Source organism: Arachis ipaensis, chromosome B9 (genome assembly GCF_059453495.1).
Source record: "Arachis ipaensis isolate K30076 ecotype BB chromosome B9, ASM5945349v1, whole genome shotgun sequence".
NCBI lineage: Eukaryota > Viridiplantae > Streptophyta > Magnoliopsida > Fabales > Fabaceae > Arachis > Arachis ipaensis.
The window spans coordinates 135,051,274-135,072,117 of record NC_142444.1 but is presented as its reverse complement, the minus strand read 5'-3'; the positions used below and the strand labels follow the sequence as shown (position 1 = coordinate 135,072,117).

At 30.9% G+C, this 20,844-nt stretch overlaps 1 non-coding gene across 1 annotated transcript; it reads left to right on the top strand.

Moving 5' to 3' along the window:
• The first annotated feature begins 15,231 nt into the window (after positions 1-15,231).
• Positions 15,232-15,315, top strand: TRNAL-CAA (transfer RNA leucine (anticodon CAA)). The gene has a single exon. It is a non-coding gene; the product is annotated as a tRNA-Leu (tRNA).
• The last annotated feature ends 5,529 nt before the right edge of the window (positions 15,316-20,844 follow it).

Here is a 20,844-nt window from a genome sequence, read left to right as displayed (position 1 = left end):
GCGTTGCGGAAGAACCGGAGAGAGAAAAAAGGGGATGAAAAAATAGAACATAAAGCAAATGGCAAGGAAGAAACTCTTGGCAAAAGCAATAACGAGAGTGAAAAGACGTTTAGAAGAAAATGGAGATAGTACTGTACCTAAAAAACAGTGCCAGGAGAGATTAAAAGTTGCTAAAAAGGAAGAGGGTGCCATCTTGCATTGGCACCTCAAGAGGCATGAAAATGTCTGTGTGGAATTGTCAGAGTTTGAAAAAATTTCTGACAATTCACATGAAAGGAATTATTAAATCACATTCCCTCGAGATGTTGTTCCTTTGTTAGACAAAAAAACAACTCGAAGGTAAAGGAGGTGCTTTGGAAAACTGGCTTTTAGTTGGTATTTACTGTTGATCCTATAGGTCAATCAGGAGGTTTAGTAGTAGCTTGGAAGGAGTTCTTAGATGTGCAGAGACTCAATTATGAATACTATTTAATTCATTTCACAATAAGTCATGAACAGTAGAGTAAAAAATAGAAGATCATGGGGTTTATTTGTACTAAGAAGAGGCAGAAAGAGGGAAATAGTTCTCAAGAATACTACACCTAATTAATGAAAGGAAGAGACACGAAGATGATAGTGATGGAAGATTTCAATACAAGTAAAGCTCATTATGAAAAGGAAGGAGGTAGGGAGAAGTCAGCTTCATCAATAGCCAGCTTCAATGACTTTATGGATTCTAGAAGGCAAGTGGATTTGGGATTTGATGGAGAGATTTTAACTAGGATAATAGACAATTTAGGAGGAATTACATTCGAAAAAGGCTAGACAGAGTACTCATGACGAATGCTTGGAGAGAGGAGTTTCCTAATTCTTATGTGATGCATTTATATGGGGTCCAATCATAAACCTCTATTACGTAGTGCAGATACGGAGGGGCGTAAGGTCAAAAGGAGTTTTCGCTTTTAAGAAAGGTAGTATGAGAATGAAGAAGTGGTCGAGATAATTAAACAAGCATGGAATCAAGAGAAAATAGAATTCCTGATGTTTTAACTTGCTAGTAAGTTGAAGGAGTGTAGGCACAAAATAGTGGAATAGCAGAAAAACTCTACGTCTAACTCCCAAGTTCGAATTGTTAATGCTAAAGACAAATTAGCACCTGGGTTGAAAAATAGAGATGGTGCTAATGGAGTGGAGGTACAGGTTCTTGAGGAAGAGTTAGAAGAAGCGTTGATTCAAGAGGAGAGATTTTGGAAGGAAAAATCTAGAATTCAGTGGCTTCAATGGGGGATAGAAACACAATGTTCTTTCATTTCAAGTATCAAGCAATGAATAGAAAGAATAAAATTCATACATTGAAAGATGAACAAGGAAATTCGGTGTCAGACTCGGATGGAATTGCTAGCATTGCTCAAGGCTACTTTGAAAACATCTTGACAACTAGTAACCCAAAAGACCCAGACGAAGAACTACTAGGCATACTAGAGAAAATTGGTAGAGCAACTAACAAGATGTTGGTCAGACCGGTGGTAAAGAAAGAGATAAAAGATGCTATTTTTTGGATTTGGATCCTCTAAATTTTGAATTTCACTTTAGAGAGTAAAGTATAATCTCTCACCATTTATTTCATAGGTGGGACCAAGAGAAAATATGAGAGAGAAATCATTCAAGGATAAGAGATCACACTTTACCATCTAAAATGAAAATCAAAATTTAGAGGATCCAAATTCTATTTTTTCAATTAACCCATTCTTCGCTCCGGGAGATGACATGTTCACGGTCAAATTCTTTCATTTTTTCTAGGACACCATAAAAAAAGTCATAGAACCAATAAAGCATTTTTTTTCTAGAGGTAAAATTCTCAAGGCATTCAATCATACATATATTTATTTAATCCCTAAAATCCTTAATGCCAATACTATGAAGCACATCAGACCCATAAACCTTAGTAGTATTTTTTTATAAAATAATATCTAAGATTATGGTTGCACAAATTACAATTTGTCATGAATAGGCTTATCAATGATTCTCAGAGTACCTTCATCAAAGGAAGGCTTATTAGTGATAATGTTTTAATTGCACATGAATTTATGCACTTTCTGAAGAATAAGAAGTTCGACAGTCATGACATGGCCCTGAAACTTGACATGAGTAAAGCTTATGATTGGGTGAAATGGTTTTTTTGTTTGGGCTATGATGAAGAAATTGAGATTTTGCAAAAAGTTGATGACATGGATTAAGGAGTGTGTGACTATCGTTTCTTACTCTGTTACTATGGATGGACAGCCTCATGGTTTCTTCAAACCATGTAAAGGGTTGGGTCAAGGTGACCTTTATCCCCCTACCTATTTTTTTTGTGCAAAAGGTCTTTCTTATATGCTCTACAGAAGAGAACAGAGGTTGAAATTTTCAGGATTGAAACTTAATCACAACTATCCTAAGCTTAATCATCTATTCTTTGCAGATGATTCAATTCTATTTAGCAGAAGCATGGAAGATGATTGCTTAAATCTGATCCGAATTTTGAGGAACTATGAGAAAATTAGCGGTCAATTGATTAATCTAGACAAGGCATTATCTTTTTTAGCCATAACACCCCTAATACTACTCGTGATCACCTTGCTGAAATTTCAATGGTTCCTTATGTTGGAAATAAAAAAAATATCTTGGGCTATTGGCGGTTATTCATAGATCAAAGAGAGACATTCAATTAAATCAAAGACAAAGTTTTTCAAAAACTTCAACATTAGAAGAGATCATTATCGTCTACGAGTAACAGAGAAGTCCTAATCAAGGTTGTAGCCATGGCAGTACCTCTATATACTCTGAGTTGCTTCAAGTTATCAAAATCGCTGACGGATGAAATACAAAAAGTAATGTTTAATTTCTGATGGGGACAAAAAGGTACGAAAAGAATGTGCATTGGCTAGGGTGGCAGATTTCACACAAACCAAAAGATTAGGAAGGCCTCAACTTTAAAGACTTAAAAGTCTACTTTCAATGCTAGCCAAGCAAGGTTGGAGACTTTTAACTCGATCTAACTCACTAATTAGCAAGGTTTATAAGAGCAAACTATAACATATTTTCCAATTTCATGAGAGCCGAGTCAAGGAACAATTCATCATGGGGTGGAGAAGTATAATTGAAGGATGCAAAGTGATAGAAAAATGGTGTATGTGAAAAACTGGTAAAGATAATATTGTCGTATTAAAGAAGATTCCTGGGTATAGGAGTTCACAATAATTATAGCGATTCCAAATTTCTACACTAATTACTATCCAGAATGGGTATCCGATTTAATTAACTCAAATAGGAAATGGAATCAAGTTTTGATCAGAAACATTTACAACTAAGAAGTAGCTACAACAATTCTGAATACATAAATTCATGGGGAAGAAGATACAATTACCTGGCTAAAAGAAAAATCAGGTAGCTATTCGATGACAACTGAATATAAAGTAGCCTTCCATTTTTTTCATCCACCATCAGAGTTCTTGCCTACACAATGCCAAAATAAAAAGATCTGGTAAGATCTTTGAAAACTTAAATGTCAATTAAAAGTGAAGAATTTTCTATGGACGGTTTTTCATGGGGGTTTACTGGTTAGGCAGAAATTTCATGCCAAAATTCCATCGATGGACCCGACTTGTTCTCGATGTGGATTGACTACAAAATCAGTGACCATTGCCTTTGGGAGTGCCTTGACGTAGAGGATGGTGGACTTTTCGGTACTAAACCACATCGATGATCCTTGGAAACAGTGGAATGAACTCCAAAGTCATATTAGTAGAGGTAGTAAGGCGAAAGAGAAATTGGAATCGATGATCAAAGAGAGAAATTGGAGCTTGTGAAAATTAAGAAACTAATTGGTCTTTGAAGGTTGAAAGCTCTCTTTGGCCATGGTGGTAGAAGAAGCCTCTGGTTATGTATGTGCAAGGAATTTTTCTCTCTAACTTTCTTTCTCAACAAATGTATTTAATTAGTTAATCTTTTAATTTTGGGTGAAATTTTTTCTTATTTGTCCTTGTATGTTGTCCATATTTAAACCAATTCTTTTACTTATTAAATCAATAAAAGATGCATACCTTTGATTAAAAAAAATTAACTAAGTTGATCCAATAATTTAAGAATTAATAATTAAAAATTTTAGTTAAAAAATTAATTAAATTTAATTATAAAAATAATTTGATCACTTAACATTTTTCAACTTGAAAAATGAAAATAATTGAAATCTATACTTTTGTATGGTTATTGGTTAGCTAGATTTACTATGCAGAAAATTTATCTATTTGGTCTTAATTTTATTTGTTAGACTCTCATCAATGATATTTAAATATGAACAAAAAGAGAAATTTAAATTTCGATCATTAATTCACTATAATGATTTTCATTTAGCTTTATTTGTATCCAAAAGATTGGGTAAATATGTACTAACTCAATTGTGTTGGATTGTTGGTAAACTATCACTCATTGTGGTTATAAATTGAATTTTTTTCTCAAATTTTTATGTATTTTATAAATAATTATTTAAGTATTTTTAAAACAAATTAGTTCAAAATAATAAGTTATTTGTTATTTTTTTTATTAGTTCTTGAAATTTTTATTATTTTGGATAATTTTTAAATTTATAATTAATCAAGGAATTTCACACAATTTGTGTATTTTGATTTGTTGTTGATTACTTTTTAATGCACACTAAAATTGCTTCGAATGAATACAATTATATTTAGATAATATTTTATTAATTTAATGTGAACTCAACTTTGTTCTAAATGTATTTTTTTGTGAAAAGAACAATTTTTATTTTTTTATCTTTGAAAATTATATTGAGATGTTGATAAAATATTAATTACCTATTTTGACCTTTTTATATTAAAGAGTGACATGTTAGTTTTGAATTTTTATTTTTATTTTAGTAATTTTGTATTTTAATATGGTGTTGGTTAATATTATTTAAATAATATTTATTTTTTCAAAATATATTTGACAAAAAATATTCAAATGCAAATCACATTAACATTGATATAATTTTAATTAAAATTAATTTTAAAGACACTCGTACCAATATTTATGTACAATTAATTGTTTGCAATTCTTTGTTCCATTAAAAATTGTCTTATGCAATGTCCTGTGCATTTAGTTAATTGTTTGTTTATTTATATCGGTAAAAAATGTAACATCTTTATGATAGTGGGAGAGGAATTCACGCACTACATGGTATAGGGGGTTTTGTTGGATCAGTCAGTGATTAAGCCAATTTAGTTGAACTCAATTAAAAAAATTGTTTAGTCATGTAATACGATTCACGATGATTATTATTATTAGTCATCGTTAATACTCAAAATTTGTAATTTCTTTAGCAGCTTGTATCTCTATTCCATTACAACTTAGACTTTTAAAATCTAATATGAATTTAATGTGAGTGTTAAGCATTAATTATTTTTCAAGTCCAATTGAGTCTTGACCTTTATAGATATTATAATTCTTTCACACGCACAACCATCTTTTTTATAGCCTACATTAGAGGTGTACATAATCCAATCCAGTTCAAACTTAAAATTATTCTTTTATTTTGGGCCTGATTTAGAAATGATATGGTCAAATTCATAGACAAAAATTGACCCAATCAGACAACTCAATTGTGTTTGGACCAGTGCTCGAGTCACCCAGTCTGGTCCAATGAGAGAGTAGGTCACTAAATCTCTATGGGCGAGACAAGGAGAAATTGAGCATTTTCTCTTCTTTAGTTAGAATAATAGGCGTCTCTCTCTCACTCTCACTCATCTTCGGTGGTTGGCTACTCCCACACGGCCACTATCAAAAACCTCAAACTCTCAACCACCAGCCTCTTCTTGTTTTTGTTTGCCTTGTCTCAACCACCAACCTTTGGCCCGTGTTGGTCACTGCGCCTCCATTCTGCCCACTCGCTATATTGTACCTCCATTCTGCTCTTTGTAGTGTCACGCCGAACCTCTATATTCTGCTCCTCACAACACCACACTGCACCTCCGTGTTCTGCTCCTCGTAGCACCGCACCAAATATTTTTTCTTCTTATGTCTATCTTCTTTCTCCTTCTTTCCCAACTAAAATTTCTAGTTATCAATCTTTAAACTATTGGACTAATTTTGTTAAATTTGGTTACCAAAATGACTTGATCATGTAAAATTACTTTAAACATAAAAGTAAAATAATAGACCACCAAAAAAAAGAACTCAAAATATGATTCAAATTTCATTAGCATTTTGAGTAACATTATACTAAATATTTTATAAGAGATATAAAAGATAAAATAATATTTATTTAAAATGAAAAAAAACCTAATCAAATAAAGAAAATTATATAAAATCAAACCCTTATTAAAATATCCTAACAATTACTCATCATTGTTATATTAAAGAAAATTGAATTATTTTGCTGCTAGGAATTACCATCAGAATTAAATTACCATCGAAAGTCATCATCATAGAGATTAATAATAAAAATAAAAACGATTAAAACTGAAAGTTACAAAATAAACACAATATTAGTTTGACTAGAATGCATGCCACATAGAGTTTTATAAAAAGAAAAGAATAAATTACCCTTTGTACTCATAAAATATGTAAATGCTGACAAATGTACCTATGGAATAAAAAAACTCACCTTATAACCACGAAAGATGACCTCCGTGTGTCAGAAGTACCTTAACGTTGGTTACGTACTTGGTCCATTAGTATCCAAACGTACGTGGCAATAAAATTCCTCCAAACTTATCTACATGTATTTCTCATAGGGTACTATGCAGGGTCAGTTACTTACAGCTATAGGATAGAATGCAAATAACCAAATATACCCTATTGTGTATGTAATTGTAGAATCTGAGAACAAAGAGAGTTGAAAATAGTTTTTAGAGATATTGAAAGAGGATCTTGGAGATTTTAGAGAAAACGGGTTTAACTTTGTCAAATATACAAAAGGTACTTAATATACTTACTGAATTTAGTGACCCAGTGTAGTGACTGGTTTATGAATTTCTTTTATATGTATTATTTGCATGACTACTGAGATCATTTATAGTGAATTATTCTGTTTATTGATATATATTATTTGCAAAATTATGCTCCTGTTATCAATGTGTATTATTTTTAGCATTTGCCACTATTTTTAAAAATTTATAGTGATTTGTATTAGTTTTTCATTTTAGTTATTTAAATTAGGAAAGTAATTATGATTTTTATTGTTGGTTATGTCATTTGTTGTTAGGGATTAATACCGTCTGTAGGAGAACTGTATCCAGGGATCACCCACAGATTTTGTGTCATGCATATATGGCAAAATTTAAGAAAGAAGTAGAATGACAAGCAGATAAAAATGTGTATATGGGCATGTGCCAAGGCCACAACAATCCAATACTTCAATGTTACTATAGAAAGATTTTAAAAAATAATTTTAACGAATACTTTTAGAAAATGATTTTAGTGAATACTCGAGGATGGACAGCACGAACAATAATTATGAGGTATCTAATGGTAAGGTTAAAAAGATGAGGAGAAACCCATTATCACCATGTTAGAAGAAGTTAGGTGCTATATCATGAAGATTATTACAAGGAATAAAAAAGTATTGATTGTATACAATGGAATGTTAGCTCCAATACAACAGAGTAGATTGGAGAGGGAGAAAAAAGAAAGCAATAAATGGAGGTTTCTTCCAACTGGAGATGATGCTGAAAATGTGTATGAAGTGCAGTGTTTGCCCATAAAGGTTAGTGTAGACTTGGGTAAAGGGACATGCAGCTATAGACTATGACAATTAATTGACCTTCCTTGTAGGCATGTTTGTGCTGTCCTGGCTTACCAGAAGAGAAGACTTGAAGAGTTTGCCTATAATTGACTAATCATGGGCACATACAATGTAACCTATGAGTTTTCGATGCTTCTAGTTCCAAGCCAAGAGTTCTGAGAGAAGTTAGACACCCTGCCTATTTTTTATCTCGCTACAAAAAATCTATTGGCAGACTTTCTACCAAGACAGACAAGAGGAATGATGGCCCTGTTGATAACTCCGACCCTCACAGAATGAAGAGGAAGTATGAAACTATTGTCTGCAAATACTGTCTCGAGGTACGTTAAATCAATGTTAAATTTAGCTTAGCAAGTTAATTTTGTTTGCAATGAACTATTTTGTTTGTAATAAACCACAATAAAACTTATTTACTTATAATGACCTATTTTGTTTGTAGCCTAGTCAAAATAAGAGGAGCTGTAAGAAAAAGAAAGATGCAATGACTAGAGAGAGTGGTGTATCTCAAGAGCATGTAGCTATGAGGGATGAAGATGCCGATTAATTGGTCAAAATGTATTGGGAAGAAATCTTAGAAACTACGGATGCTAAAGTAGCAATCACTGATGAGGGAAGTGGTTCAGCAACCCCATAGGCTGCAGTTGTAAAAGTCATTTCATTTGCTGCATATTTTATTTGCCATTTGCCATTAAATTTTGTCCCACACCTAATATTTTTCTTCTTGTTTCAACTCCAAGAACCTCAACCAAATTTCCAACAAAACCCTGCAACAAATAGAAAGCCTGTTAAAAGAAAAAATATTAAGAGACCTTCTCTAAGTGCTTTGCCATCTACCAGGCCTCCATTTACAAATTTTCCGCAAATAACTCAGAAATTGCACCCGTGGTTACACCCTAAACAATGCAAGGTGCTAGTGTTTGGACTACCACACGTTTTATACCGTTTATTTCTGCACCTGGTGTAATATCAATTGTTAGAAGCAGAGGAACAATTGTCAAATGTAGAGACAGGTTGGTGGGATCTAGGAGAACATCTACAGCTAGGTTATCCTCTTCTGGTGGGTCCAATAATGTTGTATTAAGTGGGAGAAATAGCTCAACTCCAATACAATAGATATTTAGTTGATGAAAAACATGTTGTCTATGACATTAGTTCAATCTTGTTTTTGAAAGCATTAGACTTTTGTGTTTGTTTTGTTGGTATTTTCATGTAATCAAGAGAGATAGTAGATTCTTTTATTTTATTTTGGTGTTATGGTGTACTCGAGATAGATACTAGACCCTTGTGTTTCTTTATGAATCCACAATGTGTCAGATACTACATGTTGCTTTAACCTTAAAATCAGTGTTATGAAATTAGAGTGTTGTATTTCAGTTATATATGACATTATTTACTTCATGAGAAATGGGTAGTTTAGACCTTAATCCCAATTCTTACAATACCTATTTTGTTGGATAAGTCAATCATTCATGGCTAATTATTCCAATTGTTGAATCATTTATGGGTACTTATGTTAAATAACATAAAAATCACACTATTGAAAATGGAATTAGTTTAAACTTCTTGTCATTCTAAGAACAGGAAACAATGGTCATAAACAACAAGGATCTCCAATTACATCAATCTTATATTTTGATCACTAAATACAAGTTACAAGCTATGGTCGTTTTATTTTATTATTTTTTATATTTAAAATTCAATTTTTTCCGTTGTTGTTGTTATTCATTTATTATTTTTTTACATTTTTAAATAAATTATTTAAATTTTTATATATTCTACTGCTAATTGATAAATATAATTTTAAATTATATTTGTAGATGATATAATATTCAATAATATGATGACAACATAAATGTTTATTAACTTGCAACTTTTCTTCTTAAGAAAAAAAATCTTTCACAAAAGCCACTAAAGAGTCTGAACCAAATGAGAACCAATAACCAAGTATCCCTTTTACAACGGAATGATATGATTAAATCCTTATTTTAATTTTAAAAGTTAATAAGCTAATTAATGTGATTGTTCTACCTTTTTAAATTTTGAACTTGAAATTAACGGATGCATGAACCATGAAAAATTTAAAATCTCTAAGATATTTAAAAAGAAAATAACAAACTTTTAAATTTATTATATAAAAATTAAAAAGTTATCTTCTTTAGCTACCTATCTTATTTGTGATTGATATATTAGGAAAAGTATAGGTAGACAATGAGAATACAAAACAATGAGAACAATGGATATGTCGGATGTTCAATTCATTAGGTATGCAGATGATTATATTCATTATTTTTAATCGGATGACTATTTCTTTTGATTCGATTTACTCATGCATAGTTAACAATAACTGGATGTTTAATTCACTAGGTCTGCAGATAGTTATCCTAATGTTAAAGTTTAGGAGGTAATTTGAGAGTGGAGTATTTTTTTACTTTATTGGGTCAATTCTAGAGCCCATTATTCACATTGTTTATAAAAGTCATTGTCTACCTAGCAAAATCTGGAACACACTCGTGGAAGATTGAAAGCCAAGTGAAGAACAACCATGAGCCACAACACAGAGTTAATCTCTTCTTCAGCCAAAGCAATTGAAAGACACGATGCCTTGCTCACTAAAATCCTTGTTCGTCTTCCCCTCAGAGATGTCATGGCCTTCAAACGTGTCTCCAAGCGATGGCTTTCTCTCATCTCTGACCCTTACTTCTCTCGGTGCCGCACCACCGTCCAAGGAACAAGATTCTCCAATTTGATCCTAGATCCCGACTTCATCGATCCTCAATATCGTGAATTAACATTCTTCTACTTCAGTAAGAAGATTCGTAGACCGTGCTGCCGCCGTGGCATATTCTGTCCCAAACTCCCCAATAATTATTCATATATATTACAATCTTGCAACGGCTTGATGCTTGTCCATTCAGTGATAGGTTTATCTATAATCCCACCATCGGAGACAAGAAACTCTTACCCTCGCCCTTTCCATGGTTTGATAAATCACCTTTTGTGGAGTACTCTCTGGCTTTTGATCCCTTGCGATTTCTTGGTTATAAGCTGATCTGCATTTTCCATGGCAAGTCTTTAAAGGAAGACTGCCACCAAACCAAGGTTTACTCCTCAGAATCCGGTGCCTAAAATTCGTGTAGTTTTTCCTTCTCGGCTCCCATCGACATGGATTTTGCACATGGTGTTTATTTCAAGGACTCAGTTTACTGAATCGGTAACAAAAGCAAAACGACACTGCATTTTGATCTGAAGGAAGAGCGCGTGAAGGATGACTTGCCTCCTTTGCCTCCAAGACCTCAAGATCTTAATGTTGGTGGCCCTGTTTACTTGACTTTGCCGGAACTTAACTCAAAAGAAGCTTATAATGGATATGGATACATTCTTACACCTACATGCGGTTACATGAATTTGGTTGAATTTGACTTTGAATTTTGTATGCGCGTGTTCCGGTTGAAGGAAGATGATTATTCTTCATCAAGGTCGTGGGTTCTTATGCACAGCGTTGATTTTTGACGTACAAATCTTAAACATATTTTGGATATAACTTTTGTTGGCAACTACAGCATACAACATCTCATTAAAGATGGTCATGAAGATGAAATGGCTTTGTTGTTGCAGAAAGATGGAAAAGTTATTGCTCTACGGTTAAAGGATTATACCATTGTGATGTGTTTGACTTTGACATAAAAATAAAAGCAAGTAATCCCCGCCATATTAATAATTTTGTGCTGCCTAGCTTACCAGAAGAGAAGACCTGAAGAGTTTGCCCATAACTGACTAACCATGGGTATATACAATGTAACCTATGAGTTTTCGATGCTTCTAGTTCCAAGCCAAAAGTTCTGGGAGAAGCTAGACACCCTACTTATTTTTTCACCTCGCTACAAAAAATCTATTGGGAGAATTTCTACCAAGAGAGACAAGAGGAATGATGGCCCTGCTGATAACTCCGACCCTCATAAAACGAAGAGGAAGTATGAAACTATTGTCTGCAAATACTATCTCGAGGTACGTTAAATCAATGTCAAATTTAGCTTAGCAAGTTGATTTTGTTTGCAATGAATTATTTTTTTTGCAATAAAACACAATGAAATTTATGTACTTACAATGACCTATTTTGTTTGTATCCTGGTCACAATACGAGGAGCTGTAAGAAAAGAAAAGATGCAATGACTAGAGGGAGTGGTGCATCTCAAGAGAATGTAGCTATGAGGGATGAAGATGCCAATTAAGTGGTCAAAATGTATTGGAAAAAAATCTTAAAAACTACGGATGCTGAAGCAGCAACCATTGGTGAGGGAAGTGGTTCAGCAATCCCACAGGCTGTAGTTATAAAAGCCATTTCATTTGCTGCATATTTTATTTGCCATTTGCCATTGAATTTTGGCCCACACCTAATATTTTTCTTCTTGTTTCAACTCTAGGAACCTCAACCAAATTTTCAACCAAACCTCCTACAAAAGTCTCAACCACAACCTTCACCAAATTCTGCAACAAATAGAATGCCTGTTAAAAGAAAAAATATTAAGAGACCTTCTCCAAGTGCTCCGCCATCTACCAAGCCTCCATTTACAAATCCGTCCGCAAATAACTCAAAAGTTGCACTCTTGGTTACATCCTGAACAATACAAGGTGCTAGTGTTGGGACTACCACTTATGCAGTTTATTTCTATACCTGGTACAACATCAACTGTTAGAAGCAGAGGAACAATTGTCAAAGATAGAGGCAGGTCGGTGGGATCTGGGAGAACATCTATAGTTAGGTTATTCTCTTTTGGTGGGCTAGTAATGTTGTATTAAGCGGGAGCAGTAGCTCAACTCCAATACTATAGATATTTAGTTGATGAAAAATATGTTGCTTATGACATTAGTTCAATCTTGTTTATGAAAAGCATTAGACTTTGGTGTTTATTTTGTTGGTATTTTCATGTAATCAAGGGAGATAGTAGATTTTTTTTATTTTGGTGTTATGATGTACTCGAGATAGATACTAGACCCTTGTGTTTCTTTATGAATCCACAATGTGTCAAATGCTACATGTTACTTTAACCTTAAAATCAGTATTATGGAATTAGAGTGTTGTGTTTCAGTTATGTATGACATGATTTACTTCATGAGAAATGGTTAGTTTAGGCCTAAATCCTAATTCTTACAATACCTATTGTTTTGGATAAGTCAACAATTCATGGCTAATATGCCAATTGTTGAATTATTCATGGGTACTTATGTTAAATAACATACAAATCACACTATGAAAATGGAATTAGTTTAAACTTCTTGTCATTCTAAGAACAGGAAACAATGATCATAAACAACAAGGATTTTCAATTACATCAATCCTATATTTTGATCATTAAATACAAGTTACAAGCTAAACAAAACAAAACCCCCAAAGCCATTTTTACAAGCAACACTCTACTTGTTCTATTTTCTCTCCTAAATTTTTTTTATCTTCCTTGCCATTAGGGAGAAAGCTTCATGATTCTTTCCTCTAACTGTAGTGATTGTCAATCCATCTTCATATCTCGCATAAGAATGTTCCATATTCCTTTTAACTATTGATCTCATCAAACCCTCTCAACCTTCTTTGATCTCATCCACCCACACGAAATATTTACAATCTCTTATCTAAAATATCAAAATACCCACTCAACTATCAATTAAAATTAAAAAAGGGATAACCTTCACAAAAAAAAATTAAAATAGCCATTATCTTCTAGAGAGGACATCGGATGAACCATCTATTTTGGTTTGTTATTGTGCTAAATTCATCAACGCAACCTCCAACCCACAAAAGCATCTTCCGTCAAGCTTTTTTTTCTTCTTCTTCAAATTCGAAGCAATATTGCAGCTTGCATTACTTGTAGCAGAATTAAATCTGCGCAAAAGCATTTCCAAAGATTAGAGAATTTTTCTTTGTTAGTGTTCGTATTTGAAGAAAAAATAAAAATAAAATGGTTTCAATTTCTGGGATAAAGTAAAAATTGGAGAAGAAGGGCATGTTGGGGTTTTAATTTTTGCATTAAATGACTCTGAAACGGTAACATGTCTACATTGGAATACATGTAGATAGGTTTGGTCAAATTTTATTGCCACGTAGGTTCGAATACTAATAGACTAAGTGCATAATTAATGTTAGAGTACTTCTGGTATATGGAGGTCATCTTCCGTGATTATAAGGTGAGTCTTTTTTTATTCTATGGGTATATTTATCATCATTTACATCTTTCATGAATACAAATAATAATTTATTTTTAAAAAAAAATACAAAACGAACATTTGAAATATTTATTTCATAAAAAAATAAGTCATAGGTGAAAAAGAAATTATACGTTTTAAGGATAAGCAACATATCACACATGCATATCAATGTTTCATTATATAAAAAAAGACTAACAATTTTTTTAAGAAATATTTGTTATATCGCTCATTTTAACATGTTTACTTATTTTTGAATGCAACATTGAAAATGGAATAATATTGTAGAACAATTAAAAGAGTTCAGTTTTTTTTTTCCCTACAAAAGATGCGATATATATACTATAAATAGAATACAAACTTTATCACAAATGTAATGAAATCATATTAGCATTAATAAATATTAAAGGACATAAATTATTAATCTTCAATTAAACATCAGCAATAATTCCAATAAAATATTGACTAATATATTATATATATAACATGAATTTTCAAAAGGAGTTTATCTAATTATTGATTATTTCATAAAATTGCAAGAATAAAATTATTAAGCATATATAATTATGAATGAAATAGTGAACTTGTAGTAAAATAAAATTCAAAATGATAGATCTTATAAATAAACATTCAAAAATGTATACAATGTAACAACAAAATCGAATATAACATAAAAGGAATAAGATATCTATTGTTTTAGAGAATAGTTTATGTGATAAACAAAATACTAGTAGATTAACGAAAATGTGAAAAATAGGAAGATGAATGAATTTCAAAAGAGAAAATAAAAATAGAGTTGTCAACTTGAGTATTTAAATTACTAATCAGATTAGTATTTTAAAACAAACTTTTTTTGAACAAATTTATTTTTTAAAATTAAAAAAATTATCAATTCAATTTTAAATTTAATTATTTATTTCTAGAAAACAAGAATTTTGAAATAAAAGAAAGATTATTTAAAAATATAAAAAATTAATTTAAAAATAAAAAATCATATGTGGAAGATATCTTATTTAATTGGATTGACTATATATATTATTAATTGTATAGGGAATGAAAATTATAAAATTAAAAAAAATATTTAACATTTGAAAAAAAGTAGGGAGTGAAGAAAAATGATTTAATATGAGAGATGATATATTACTAGAATACATAAATGCATACATTAACATATATTACATTGTGTAACATACATGACTACATGTTATGTTAAATAAAATTGAAAAATAAGCTTATGAAAGATTCTTTTATAAACTTTTAGAAATTATTATCAATAAGTCAGGATGGCCGAGTGGTCTAAGGCGCCAGACTCAAGTTCTGGTCCTCTAACGAGGGCGTGGGTTCAAATCCCACTTCTGACAACTTCAAATTTGTTATTTTTATTTTCTATCACTATTATCATGTTCTATATTCAATGTTTATATTTCATATAAAAAAATGACAAAATGTAGTGAGTACTGAATAAATTAAAAATATAAATAAAACCTAACATAATTTATCGTCATAATAAATAATATATAAGGCATAATATGAAGCAAGAAACATAATATTTAAATATCATCAAATTGAATTACTTATATGATAAAGTGAAACAAAAAAGCATACTGAAAAAAGATTTTCAAATCTTCAAGAATACTAGAGAAATTTGAGCCATAACTTCATTTATTTGTGGTTTTATATTTACATAACCTCAGATCTACAGATAAAAATGACATAATTTAGAAACATTGCTCTTGTCCTTGTTGAACTAGTGTTCAATAATCAATACATAGTTTATCTTAATATATAAATTAACAAAATTAAACTACTATTATATTTCAAATAGAAACTCTTTACGTTTATCTCGAAGACAATCAATCAATGCTATAATTTTCTTAAGATGATAAAAAAGATGAGTATATATCACTAAATAAGTTTCTCTCAAATTCTCAATCTTCAAGTCTTTCAACAACTTTTAAATTTCAACAATAGAAATTAATTGTTGAATTTTTAATACATACATAATTTTACTTTAATAAACCAACAAAACTAAAATACTATTTCAAATAGGAATTCTAAATTTGTCTTCAGGACAATCAGTTAATAATGCTATATATAATCCTCTCAAGATGATAAAAGAAGATACGAATATTTACAACTAAATAAGTTGCTCTCAATTTTCAAGTATTTCAACAACTTCTAAATTTCAGCAATGGAGATTGATCGTTGAATTCTCTCATATAACAATGCTCTTCCTTAAAACTTTAATAATATCTTGAAGTGACTCTTTTATCTTATGTGCAGTGTTTCACTTTCATCTTTAATCTTTTTAGCCTTTTTTACTTTGAACTCTTTAAGTTTATTGATCTTCTAAAAATGAGAAATCACTATTATTAATTGTTCTAAAAGTGTACTCTAAACTCTCCTAAAATTGATATCATTGATTTCAATAGTTTTTTATTCGACTCTAAGTGGTTTTTTTCTTCTGGTGTTGTAATTCCCAGTCGTCCCCAGTTATTTCTCTAATATATAGAGCCCTATCTTCTCCAGATAAGAGCATCAATTTGTCATAATTTGCAACAGATTTTCTCATCCACTTTTCAGCTTAAGGCTTATTCTAATAAAAAATAAAAATGGTCAAACATATAAGTATATATTTTATGAGTTTAGTTTTGATGCATTGACAGTATAAAAGATATATTTTACAAAGTCGTGCAATTACATATGTTCTTTTGAATGACTATTTACATGATTAATGTCAAAACACTACAAGAATTAGCTTAATTTTATCTTTATATTTTATAGTTTATTTGCTTCATTATCTAATATTTAATATACATTTTATTTTTATATTTAAAAGTTTATTTGTATTAATTATCTGCTATTTTCAAAAAGAAAAAACTAAAACAAAATTGGCTATTAAAATCGACGGCAATGTTGTCGATTTTTAAATTTAATATAGACAAAAATCAACGTTAATGTTGTCGATTTAATTTAAAATAGACAAAAAAATAGAAAATAGACGATGGTGTTATCGGTAATTTAATAATTAAATCGACAGCTAATTTGTCAATTTTAATAAATTAAATATCGACACAAGTGTCGTCGATTTTAAATAATATTATCGACATCCTGGTTGTCGCTTTTTTTAAGTATGTGAAAATCTTAATCCTATATTATCGACACGATGGTTGTCGATTTTATTGAAAGCTTATCGACAATCTGAGTAGCCGTGGATTTTATTATATTTTTGAAAAATCGACACGTTTTAAAGCGACGGCTAATGCCGTCGATTTTACAGTCGATTTTTAATATTATCGATGATTTTCGTCGATTTAGCCGTCGATTATAATGATGTTTCTTGTAGTGAAGTAATTATTTTTGCTAATATAGCGTTATATAATTAGATACACATGTAAAATATATCAAAATTAAATTTATATTTTATTCATATATTGAGGATTTGTCAACCACTGACTGCTTCTTATATATTATTGTAGCTAGCTTGGAACAACTATATATACATACCGTTAAAATATGAATTTAATTTTTATATACTAAGATTGTAAAAGAATTTTATGTAATTATTTAATTGTATATTATTATATTAATAAAAAAATAAAATTTTAAATTTATTATTTAAAAAATATTTAAACACATAAACTTAATAACGTAATTGTAGAATTTTTTTTGCAATATATATAATATATTAAAATTGAGATAATACCTAATGGTCCATGAAATTCTCAATGAGAGTCAAAATAGTTCATTACTTTTATAAATGAATCCTGCTCATTCTGGTTCTTCTCTCCATTCATTCATTTCATTTCATTTCATACCCAATTCCTATTTTTAAAACCATTCCAAACACTGTCTCCGCAGGAGCAAAAGTTATAATCATAATTATTAAGACCAGATCGGTTTGTTTGATAAAAAAATTAATGAACTGACCTTAAATTATTTCAGTTCAGTATTTTGACTGTTTAAAAAAAAAAATTGGTCAAAATCGATATGAATCATTCAAAATCACAAGTCAACAGACAACAATTAACAAAAGAATTTTTTTTTTTTAGGTTTGAACTTGAGTCTTTTTACATGTGCAAGCAACTTAGTTGTCACTAGACCAAATTATTTCTCTTTATATTTATCTTATTTTTTTAATATATAACATGACAAATTAAATTATATTTTTATAATTTAAACCGATCAACTAATAACTTATGGATTAAATCAATAAATTAATAATTTAACCGATTTGATTATCGATTTGGTTTCGACAACTGTAGTTGAAAAGATCGGTGATATTACTTCAATTCATGTCCTTATAATTTATCAAGACAAATGCCGATTCAGGCATATATGATATTGAAGCTTTCAAGGCCCAGGTACTGCTTAATTGCTTTGCTTTTGTTTGATGCCCACCACATGTTTGTTTTATGCTCTTAATTTTTATAATTTTTGTTACTGTTTCATCACTATTCACTAAGTTGTAGAAACCAGCTGATTTAGAAGGACAATGTCCTTTTGTCAGCTTTGTCCTTGTGGTTTAGCATGTAGATTTTTAAGTACAAGTGAAAATTAATGGATTGAGTAAACATGTTCAGAACGAAGCTTTTGTAGAAAAATAAGATGAGGTATGTTGTTTATTCTTCCACTTACATGCTTCTTTATGACTATCTATGATTTTATGTTTTATTTCTCCCTTTTCCTATGAAATACTCTGAAAAGTGAACTCTTACCTGTTCTAATTGAATAAACTATAGCTAATTAGTTTGAAGTGGTGTTTTTTTTAACAGTTTGTGTTACTTAATTAGTAGGTTATGAAGCAGACCACACAAGTAAATTACTTCTGTGGGGCATTTAATGTTAAACTCAGAAAATAAACTAGGTCAACTTTAATATCCAATTCCAATGCACATGCAAATCTTCATTATCATGCGAACTCTAGAGCATAGGCTACAAATACAGAATGTCTATGCGAGTATTTCTTCCTTAAATTCATAATCTGGCAAAGATTTAAAATTTTTTTGTCATTTTATGTTTCTCCTTGAAGCCTGTCTCTGATGACAAGAATCATCCTTTTAATTGCCAATTTTATTCTTCCCATATTTGATTCATGTTACCTTTCTTCTCCCTATTGTTCGCTCTTCTGAAAATAATGCAGGGCCCCTCTAAGTCAAAAACGAAAGACTTGGAAAATATAAATAGTGAAAATGACGGTTCGAATAAATGTGGCCGTTCTAATGACAATGGGTTGAAGTAGCTGATCGAGGAAAAATGTCCGTAAAAATTTTTACAAAAATATCGCGTTGTAAGTATAGTTCTAAACCGATAATTAAACTTTAATTAATATTTAAATTGTTTGTCACTTAAGCAAACCTAATAAAATTAACTGAAGTATTAAACTCTCAGGTCGTCTCTCAAGGAATTGTAGGGCAGTGTAGTTATTATTGGTTATGGGAAAGTATATTTTTGAGTTTTGAAATAAGGAACAAGAAAGTAAAATGGCAAGAAAATAAACTAACAACTAAGAAAAATCCTAGCAAGGGTTGAGAATCGGAATTCCTATCCTCATTATCATTGTCAATTGTGATGGTAATTGCAAATTGCTCTCACTTAGTTAACCTCTAACAATTGAAGGAAAGTCAAGTGAGCAAATCAACTTGAATTCACAAATCCTAATCAAAGACTAGAGTTAGTGAAGCTCAAGCCAACTAGCAACTTTCAATCACTAACCAACAAGAGACTTTGACAATTCAAGAGTCTCCAAATTACTCAATTCAAGCTAAGAATATAAAAATCTAATTTAAAATTCTACCAAACATTTTATCAAACACTTGGTAGGCATAAAATAAAAGCATGATAAAATTAACAAGGAATATTAAATCTAAATAACCAATTGCAAGCATCAATGACTAACAATTAAAGAGAGTAACAATAAATATGGAAAACATAAATTGCATTAATAGAAATCAAATGTAACAAGAGCTCATAAACATAAAAATGGCAAAAAATGGAAATTAACAAGAGAAGAAGATGAACTAAAGTGTTTAAACAAATAAAAGTAAGACAAAAACTAAATTAAAGGAAGATTGAACCTGAACCTAAAGAGAAATTAAAAGAAGAAACCCTAAACATAGAGAGGAGAGAGCCTCTCTCTCTAAAATTCTACATCTAAACCTGAAATTGTGTGAACGAAAGTGTGAATGATTGAATCCTCTTTCAGCTCCACTCTGCAGCCTCTAATCAGTATTTTCGGGCCGGAAACTGGGTCCAAAGCAGCCCAAAAATTGCCCCAGCGTTTTCTGTAAATTACAGCACGTGACGCTCGTCACGCGTACGCGTTGCTTTGAAGATGCATTGGTCACGCATACGCGTCATGTCACGCGTACGCGTCGCTTGGAGTATGACGCGATCACGCGCACATATCGTCCATGCGTGCGTGTCGGCATCAGCTTCTCAAATCTTCATTTTCTTGTGTTCCTTCCACTTTTGCATGCTTCCTTTCCATCCTCTAAGCCATTCCTGCTCTATAAAACCTGAAAACACTAAACACACATATCACGATATCGAATGGTAATAAGAGAGAATTAAAATTAGCAAATTTAAGGCCAAAGAAGCATGTTTTCAATCATAGCACAAAATTAGAAAGGAAAATGTAAAACATGCGAATTATATGCATAAGTGTGAGAATAATGGATAAAATCCACTCAATTCAATACAAAATAAACCATAAAATAGTGGTTTATCAGTAGCCTCTGACCTGGGTTCTAAGTTGGAGAAGCTATAAAAGACGATGATGTTGATACAAAATCTAAAACCGGTGAGCTTTGTCTCCAAACAAGAAGAAAAACTGGAGCAAATTATGATCCTAACAAAACAAATAAAAGATAAGAAAAAACTATCATTTC